Source organism: Mastomys coucha, unplaced genomic scaffold, assembly GCF_008632895.1.
Source record: "Mastomys coucha isolate ucsf_1 unplaced genomic scaffold, UCSF_Mcou_1 pScaffold21, whole genome shotgun sequence".
Classification (NCBI taxonomy): Eukaryota; Metazoa; Chordata; class Mammalia; order Rodentia; family Muridae; genus Mastomys; species Mastomys coucha.
In genome coordinates, this window is record NW_022196904.1 from 148,353,284 (window position 1) to 148,362,621 (window position 9,338).

At 41.4% G+C, this 9,338-nt stretch overlaps 1 protein-coding gene and 1 long non-coding RNA gene across 21 annotated transcripts in view; one reads left to right on the forward strand and one right to left on the reverse strand.

The window, feature by feature from the left end:
* The window catches only part of Prune2 (prune homolog 2 with BCH domain), a 254,707-nt gene that overhangs the window by 119,588 nt on the left and 125,781 nt on the right, over positions 1-9,338 (forward strand). The window lies entirely within an intron of this gene.
* LOC116103630 overlaps positions 7,187-9,338 on the reverse strand; it is a 5,922-nt gene continuing 3,770 nt past the window's right edge. Inside the window, exons 3-4 of the long non-coding RNA XR_004123519.1 lie at positions 9,172-9,304; positions 7,187-7,340 (exon numbers count right to left, since the gene is read on the reverse strand). This is a non-coding gene — a long non-coding RNA (uncharacterized LOC116103630). The remainder of the gene's footprint in view (positions 7,341-9,171; positions 9,305-9,338) is intronic.

Here is a 9,338-nt window from a genome sequence, read left to right on the forward strand (position 1 = left end):
CTTCCCAGAGCTGGATTCACAAGTGTGCACCACCACACCTGATGCTGGTTTGTGGCTTTACATTCAAATCATCTCTACTATTCCCTTCCACACTAACACTCGCCTCTATTCATACCCTCTTACCACCTTCAAACTCTTTCAGTGCTTGAAGTACCTTTCCAGTCAGTTCAAGTAGCACCTTGCTCTGTGGCCAGTGAACACATCCAACATTTACTCCCTAAACCATCTGGAGTCCTGCCTTTCTCGGCTTAGCTCCCACCTCTTGCACCCACTGTGTATCCTACACCCTGCGTGTATCCTACAAGATGGGTTTTATTTCTCCATCTTTTCTGCTCCTATGCTTTGAGGCACAACATCCTGTCAACTTGAAATGCCTGTCCCGCCCCCTGCCCCCTACTTTTTCCCCGTTCTTCTTTGAAGTTCAGTCAGTCATCCTTCCTGGCAGAAACCTACATTGAGCTTCCAGATCAAATTCTCTGCCACAGTTTTATGGTGCTTAAGGGTAGATACTATATAGTTCACGTGTTAAGACTCTATAATCCAGTGGTCTTCATATATTTATATATTTGTGCCATGGCCACTGTAATCTAACATTAAACTGCTTTCATTACCCTCAAAAAACCCTTGCACCCATTAGAAGTCTCTCCCAATCTGCTCTGCTCCACACCCTGCCACCAGCAGCTGCAGATTGACCTTCTGTCTCTAAGGAGGTCTGTCAAATTCTTGCCTCTCCTTGGGTATCACTGCATGCCCTCAGCTTGTCTGATTCTCTTTCTAGTCCATCTTCTCTGTTGTCCTGAAGTCCTCTATGACCAGGGACTTCACCTTTGCATTCTCAGACCCTGACTTACAGCAAGAGGGCAGGACCTCCCCTCTTACGTTGTGTCCTCTGTTTCTTTGTCTTCTCCTAAACTCATCGAGTTCAAGTCACACTGCCAATGCTCTTGGCTGTGTGGCCTTCCACTGGAGTGAGGTCAACCTACCAGGGGCCATGCCCTTAAAAGACCCCGACTCTCCCTCTCCCAGCATTTATCAGTTACCAACAGCTCTTTAGCTAGGGCTGAGACCTCATGCCTTCCTCCCACCTCTGTACTGGGATTTCATTTGCCTGGAGCTTGCCCAATTCAGTTCTGATGTCATCTACCTGGAATTGTGTCAGGTAGTATAGAGTTAGGGTTCCATTGTACAAAGCCAGCTCTTTCTTCAGATGTCAGTCACTAATCTCTGCTTCTGGAATCTCTTAACCATAAATTGAAGTTCCCACAGCCATCTTCCTAAGGTCAATTAATTTACTGCAGATGGTTTTGGTCATTGGGGAGACCTGACATTCACCTGTTTTTATGAAGGGCATTGGGAAGGAACTCTATAAATGAATGGTCCAGAGAAGAGACACATAAAAAACTTTTTCCACTCTAGGGCTTCGTTGACAGAGGATGGAAACATCAAACTAACATACATGTCACCATGTCATGGCACCCATTTCCCTCTGGCTTGGTCTCACTTCCCAGTTCTTGGCACAGGGGCTGTCACTAGCTCCACAGGTAGCAGGCGAATCTCCCTAGCAGGATCCGAGCCTCTCTCTCCAAGCTCACCCGAGGCTGTGAGGATGTGCATCTTTCTTCTTCATTTGTCCCAAGAGGTTGTGAGAGTGAAATGTTATGTGGATCACTGCCAACCCCTGTGGTCTATTAAAGAGATCTATTCATAGCAGAGGAGGGGCGTTGGACAGACAAAAGCATTAAGAGCCTATTGCTGTTTCCTGTCCTCTTTTCTGGAAGGTACTGCTGCAAATCAAATCAGGATACACAAAGCCATAAGTATGTCTTCATGGGAAAAAAAATAAACACGGGAGTGACCTTTGACCTAGAGAACCACCACTTGTAGGTATATGAAGATGCACCCCTCAGGTGCATGTCTCTGTAGGTTGGTATCTCTCTGACAGCTGAGAGGGGCAAACCTGTGGTGAAGGTGTGGCAAGAGGTACCTACCCTCTGCTCTGGGCTGAAGCTCAGGAATCAAGACCTTTTTCAAAGGGGTTCATAACAGATAAGAATGGGCAGGAAAGGAAGGAAGAATTACTGTCATGCTCCAGGAAACACTGTGGAGCTCAGAGGGCGATGTTATGGAACTACATGTAGACATAGGTTGTTAATCAGAGTAACAATCTCCACCCTACTTTCAAGGCATGGAATGGGATAGAGATGGGTGTTGTGCTTATTAGTTTGTTTGTCAGCATGACACAAGCTAAAATTACCTGGGGAAAGGAAAGCTCAACTGAGAAAATGTCTCCGTCAGATTGGCCTGTAGGTGAGTCTATGGGAGCACTTTCCTGATTAACGATTAATGTGGCACTGTCCAGCACAGTGTGGGCAGTGTCACTACTAAGCAGGTGGCACTGATTTGTGTAAGAGAGCAGGCTGAGCAAGCCATGGAAAGCAAGCCAGTAAGCAGTGTTCCTCTAAGGTTTGTGCTTCAGTTCCTGCCTCCAGGTTCCTGCCTCAACTTTCCTCCATGGTGGATTGTAACCTGTAAGCCAACCAAACCCTTTCCTGTCCAAGTTGGGTTTGGTTGGTGTTTTATCACAGCAATAGTGAAACCTGTCTAGGACAGGTGTGCTGCAAGACTGATGGGTGGGGTTGTACAGATGCACAGAGATGAGGCAGAAGTGGATATCCCCAGCCACGGAGGCAGAGCGTCTTCTGTGCAGTCCTCCAAGCCCCTCTTCACACCAGCATCACTTAGGGATCACCCCGAGTCGGAGAGTTTTTATGCTCACCCTCTGTCCTAGAAGGAATGATCCCTGATGTCGTGGCTAGTCCATTAATCCCCTGTCTTGTCCTGACCTTGGAATGGTTGAATTCTACAAAGGGCATTTGCCAACTGAATAGACTATTATGATAACACAGCCTCTAAGCTCGGCATAGGAGATGCATCTGCAGACTGTTTTCTTGTTTGGGTAGATAATGACTTGCATTTTGTTCGGAAGGAGCTGACTGTTTAACAAATGAGTTGCTGAAGGCGCCTCTGTCACTCTCATAACTGCCAGTGCTTATTTGTGTACTTAGACAAACTTGAGTGTACTGTGCAGACTCTTTACAGTACAAAGCAAAGACACCCTTGTGGTTCATTTCATCATTCTCCCGTCTCCCCTTTATCACACAAAGTCATAAAATAATAACGTTTTATGAAGAAAATGATAAAAGATATATAATATTTATTATGTTGTTCCTATACATAAGTACCTTCCCTTAAGAGAACTCCATGTACAAAATCATAGAAACACAGATAAGCATGTATAGGGAAACACAACTCTAGGCTTATAGAGTATGGAGTTAAACCAGTACTAACAACATGATCATAATACATATATTACTCTAGAATAGTCTCTTTTTTCTCTTAATTTTCTTCTTTCCTATGGAAAGGGTCTGTAAATAGCTCACTCTTTTAGTATCAACAAGATGGTTCTTGCTTTAATTGTGTGGGTATGACTGTCACTCTGAAGGAGGCATGGCAGGATAATGGTGGTTTTAACTTTTTGCCACTATGAATAAATACTCCTTTCCTATCCTCACACATGCACATTTACATGATATGTCTTTCATTTTTTAAAAAATAGTTTTCCCCAAACCACTAAATGGTTGAATCATAAATTATTTAATTTTAAATTTATAAGTATATATTTTTAAATTTTTTCTATCATGTATTCTTACCTATTTTATTCAAGAGCACCATTTTGCCATATTTTAAGTAGCTTTAGACTTCTTTTCCTAAAAGTCTTAGACAACTAGTAGTGAACTTACTATCTCATTACTGTCTTATTTGTCTTTTCTTGGTCACATACGACATTGAAACTTTCTTTAAATAGTCAACTATTTTTTAAAAAATTCTTCTCTCACTTTTCAACTTTTGCTTCATTTTCTATTGAGTCTTTTTACTAACTTAAAAATTGTTTTATATGTATGGATGTTTCACGTGTATGTATGTATGTATGTATGTATGTATGTATGGTGCTTCAGGGGGCAAAAGAAGGCATCAATTCCCCTGGGCATAGGTTTCAAATAGTTTTGAGACTTCGTGTGGGTGCTGAGAATTGAACTCAGTCTTCTATAAGGGCAGAAAGTATTTCTAACAACTGAGCCATCTCCCCAGCTTCTCGTTACAGATTTTTAAAGTTATGTATGTGAGGGGTTGTTTGTTTATTGTAAATGATTTTTTTCATTCCATTTACATCTTAACTTTATTCATAGTAATATTAACCATAGTTTTCACATTGATGACTTCTAGGCTAGTCAGGATGCAAGTTCCGGGCTCAGAGAGAGAATCTACTTTAAAGGACTGGGTGGAGAGTTAGAGCCTCTTCTGACTTCTGTGCATGTGCAAACACAAAGTACACATGGATACATATAGATGCACAACTAACTAACTAAGTAACTAACTAACTAACTAACTAATAAATAACTAAATAGATAAGATAAGATAGATAGCTTAAGCTAGCCTAGAGATGTAGCTCAGTGGTTGAGTGTCAAGTATTTGCCAAAATATGTAAATTAAGCAACAACAAACCCACTTTTTAAATCTACTACCTGATCATTTGCTAAAAGGGATTTCTGATGAAATACACATTTCCCTTTTAATTAACTGCTTCAATGTTTAATTAAATATGAAGCATTTTTAAAATGTTTTTTTAATTTTTTTAATATTTATGTATGTGTGTACGTCTGTGTCTCTGTATAAGTGAGGTGTATGTGGGTGAGCTGGCCCACATAGCACTGTGCTTATAGAAGGGGGTGAGCGGGCCCACATAGCACTGTGCTTATAGAAGGGGGTGAGCGGGCCCACATAGCACTGTGCTTATAGAAGGGGGTGAGCTGGCCCACATAGCACTGTGCTTATAGAAGGGGGTGAGTGGGCCCACATAGCACTGTGCTTATAGAAGGGGGTGAGCAGGCCCACATAGCACTGTGCTTATAGAAGGGGGTGATCAGGCCCACATAGCACTGTGCTTATAGAAGGGGGTGAGTGGGCCCACATAGCACTGTGCTTATAGAAGGGGGTGAGCTGGCCCACATAGCACTGTGCTTATAGAAGGGGGTGAGTGGGCCCACATAGCACTGTGCTTATAGAAGGGGGTGAGCAGGCCCACATAGCACTGTGCTTATAGAAGGGGGTGAGCGGGCCCACATAGCACTGTGCTTATAGAAGGGGGTGAGCGGGCCCACATAGCACTGTGCTTATAGAAGGGGGTACCTCTTCCCTTAGAGCTAGAGTTGCAAGTGTTTGCAGGATCCTACCTAGAATCCAAACTCCAGTCCTCAGGATCGTACAGCAAGCGCTCTTAACTGATCTGTCTTTCTCCCCATAAAATACTTAATAAGTGAAATGTTCTCCTTATAGTATTTGGGTACCACTACATGTTTTCTCTGAGACAACAAATGTAATTTTTGAACAAGACACAATTTTAATTAATTTGCCTAATTCATGATAATAGGACTGGTTTTAACACCTGTTAGCCATCTCCTACGAATGACTTGTTAGAGGGTCATCCAGGCACTTTTTCATTGGCCAGTTCTGAACTCATTTAAACATATAGCCAGAAACAACCCTGCTCTTTTCGCTAAGCAGTATATTTATGCATGTAGGGGTTTGTGTGTGTGTGTGTGTGTGTGTGTGTGTGTGCGTGTAAATGTTTTTGAGACAGGGTTTCTCTGTGTAGCCCTGGTTATCCTGGAACTCCCTCTGTAGCCCACAATGGCCTCAGACTCAGAGGCCATTTCCTCATTACTCTGCCTTCAGATGTGTGCGCTACTACCCAGCAACTTTAATATTTAACATTTTAAAGAGAGGTAGCTCAAGCTGACACTTCCTTACACACATTTCTGAAACCTAAAAAGCTTTAAAAATCATAAAATTTTTGGAAAGCTTTGACATCAAATTCAGTGTAAGTATTCATCTGTGTGCCTTCGGACATTTTGTTGTGTGGTTTAGAGAATCTATTCTAAGCTCTGCTGTGATTGACGCATGGTTTACATTATAATCACCATTTTGCCTCTTTCAAACAAAAATATCCTAAATGGCAAAGTCTACCACTAGCCCCAGAGATTTCTAACAGGAAATTATGGACCTATATTTGGGAAGGATCAACAGAGCCTGCCACCCCCATTCTTTTGCTACCAGTATTAATGATGGCATTAAAGAGCATTAATGGTGTCATTTATTGAGTGCTTACTGTGTGTATAGGCGCTTCTTTACACCAAGAGCTTGAGGCTGTAATTCTTCACAGTGAGCCACAGAACCGCTTAGAGACAGAGCAGTGCTGGATGCAGCTGGGATCCACACCGGTTCTGCTCTGTCCTCTAACCTCTGCAGGTTCATCCACTACATGCTTGTTCATGGGATTTCTCTTCCTCCCGAGAACTGTTTTATTTCTACTGCATGGCATTCTTTGTGCAAACAGGATGAGAAGAGCAGAGTGTACAAAATAGCTCACAATGTCACATGGTTGAGGTCCTTAAACCTCAGCTTCTTCTCTGTGTCTGACTCCTTACTTTTAAGATGAAGCTCAAGTCTGGGAGGCAGCTCAATAGTAGAAAGCTTGCATGAAGAGACCTCAGGGTCTATCCCTGGCATCAAGAATAAAGAAGCTTTTCAAATGCCTGCTTCTCTCACTGCACAGGAAGACAATGAGGCTCCTGTGAGACAACATCTTCCAAAAGTCTTTCAAAGACTTCCAAGGGGAAGGAAATGTACAGCACTGTGTGACATGTGATGCTGCTGGCTCCACACCTCTAAAAATCTCTCCGGAGAATATTCACCTATAAAAGTATCTGACAGTCTACGGTGGTTTTGTTTGTTTTTGTTTTTGCTTTTAATAGCAATTTGCCTGAAATGCAATTCACATGCCAACTGCATTCCTTGGAATTGTACAACTCAGAAGTTTCAATAAAATTACAGATATTCAGCCATTGACACTTTTATTACATTTTCCACCAACCCTGAAAAGTACCCCAAAAGTTTGCCAGCAGTTGTGACCATTCCCTTCCCTGATCTAGCTCTAGGGAACTCTCCTACTTTCTGAATCATTTCTGTGTCTCATTTTCAGTCTCCTACTGTTCTGAAAATCGACAGTTCTAGAAAAAACAAAACAAAACAAAACAAAAAAACAAAAACAAAAAACAAACAAAAAAAAAAAAAACCCCAGATCTCCCAAATAAGGAAAAGCAGTGCAAACCAGGATAACTCTGAGAACAAGCTGAAGTCAGCTCTCGTCTCTCAGGAAAGTTTGAGCTGAAGGTGTGTTTTCAGGAACCCATCATCTTTAGAATGTCAGGGAGCTTGCAGACCTGCAGTGGTTAAATCAATAGTTAATGATGTTCATCATGTAATTTGAGCCTCTAGTTTGTTTATGCTAGACCAACTTGATCCATACTCCAAACAAATTATCTCTTATAATTACCAGCCCGAAGATAAATCTCTAAATGTTTTTCTGATGATAGTGCTGTGGTTGGCAGGTGTTAAAAGTGCCTCCCAGGGACAAAGATTGAAGATGAGCTCTTCCCAAGAATCCTTCAGGCGAGGATGTTGCACTCTCTAGCCTGCCATGTGCAAAGGAGCCTTGTATGGTGCCCCGTTAATGAAATCTAATAGGCAAAGGTCATACATCTTTACAAAGAAAAATGCAAAGCTGGGGTGTGATAAATGGGCTCTGGGGGGCTCAGTGGACCAGCTCTGTGCTAGAGTGTGTGTTTAAACAGTCTGCTTGGTTTCTCTCTAATGTTCATGCACTAAGTCCCTCTCTTTACATTGATCATCTTTACCTGGTGTAACGAGTGTAATAAATACAAAAAGAAGCAGTCTGTCTGTTTTTAGTTCTTTTAGCTAAAGTGAATGACTGTTTGTTAATAATAGAAACTTTAACCACCATTAACGATTTACATCAGGAAAGGCTGTAGGTGTATAGATAAATCCCTTACAAATCTAATTAATTAAAATGTGTTTTAACAGCTCTTAAAGCAGTGGCTCTCAACCTGTGGGTCATGACCCCTTTAGCAAACCTCTAGCTCTAAAAATATTGATATTGTGATTAAAAACAGTAGCAAAATTACAGTTAAGAAGTAGCAATGAAAATGATTTTATGTCTGAGGGTGACTACAACAGAAGTATTAAAGGACTGCAGCATTAGGAAGGTTGAGAACCACTGCCTTGAAGGAAAAAGCCCTTGAATCTATATGCTTTTAAAATGCTATCAGATCACCAGGCAGTTCCTGCAAAGACGCCAGCTTTTAGCAAGCAAGCAAGCAAGCAAACAAACAAAAACAAAGAAAAACAAAAAATCCCTGTGCTGTTTTAGAAATTCTAGAATAAGTTAATTTTGGAATTATAAAGAGTTAAATATATCAGATATTGTTGAATCAAGTCACTGCTGATTTTAAAAGAAGTTATCAGTTCATTTGCTGTAGTTATACTGCTGAGCTAAGAGACAGTTCAATAAATCAACTCAAGCTTGATGGATTCTTCAATTCATTGAAATGAGTGTGTGGAGGAGAAAAGAAATCTCTTAGTATTCCCTCCTTGACAAAAGGGTATGCAAAGAGCCTGAATGGATGAATGGTTGATTAATTTTGCCAGAAATTTTCTTGACAGCAGGAAATATGTTTTTGCATTACTGTTTGCCTGGGATTTGTTTGGTAGAATATGAGTTATTGCATGTAAATTTGCACCTGAAGCTATGTTGCTAAAATAGCTATTTCTGAATATAGGACCTGTTATGTTTTTTTTTTTTTTTTTTACGCTTGTGCATGCCACACTGTTAGGGAATGCCCCAGAGCACTGTATGTGAATGTCTCTTCTCACTGATGCTAGCACAACAGTCAAACGTTGCTAGTGCTTCAATAGTGAGCTTTGTATGAGTGCTCATCTCTCTGCAAGGATAGGGCTGGAGGCTACGAGATACCATGCTTGTTATTCCTGGAGTCACTGGCAGATTGCTGACAGACTCTTTACCTTTAAATAAGGATAAGAAGGCACAAGGTAGTCCCTATCCTTTCCACTTAAAAGAAACCTACGGGTGAGTACATTTCCAAGGAAGAGATACAGTCACACATGAAGAGCTCCTGGCTGCGATTGATGACAGTTACACTTGGTGAGAGCAGAAAGAGTAGTTCCTTTACTTACCAAATATTTCTCCTGTACTGAGTGATGTGCTACTTGATAGGGGGCCTTTCCTGGGTTAGCATGGCAGCTATGAAGACTCTTGGTTCTCTATTGGAATCCTAGGAAATTGCTCTCATTGTGGTTTCTTCTGCTCCTGTGTGCAGGAATCAAGTCACAAAAAAAAAAAA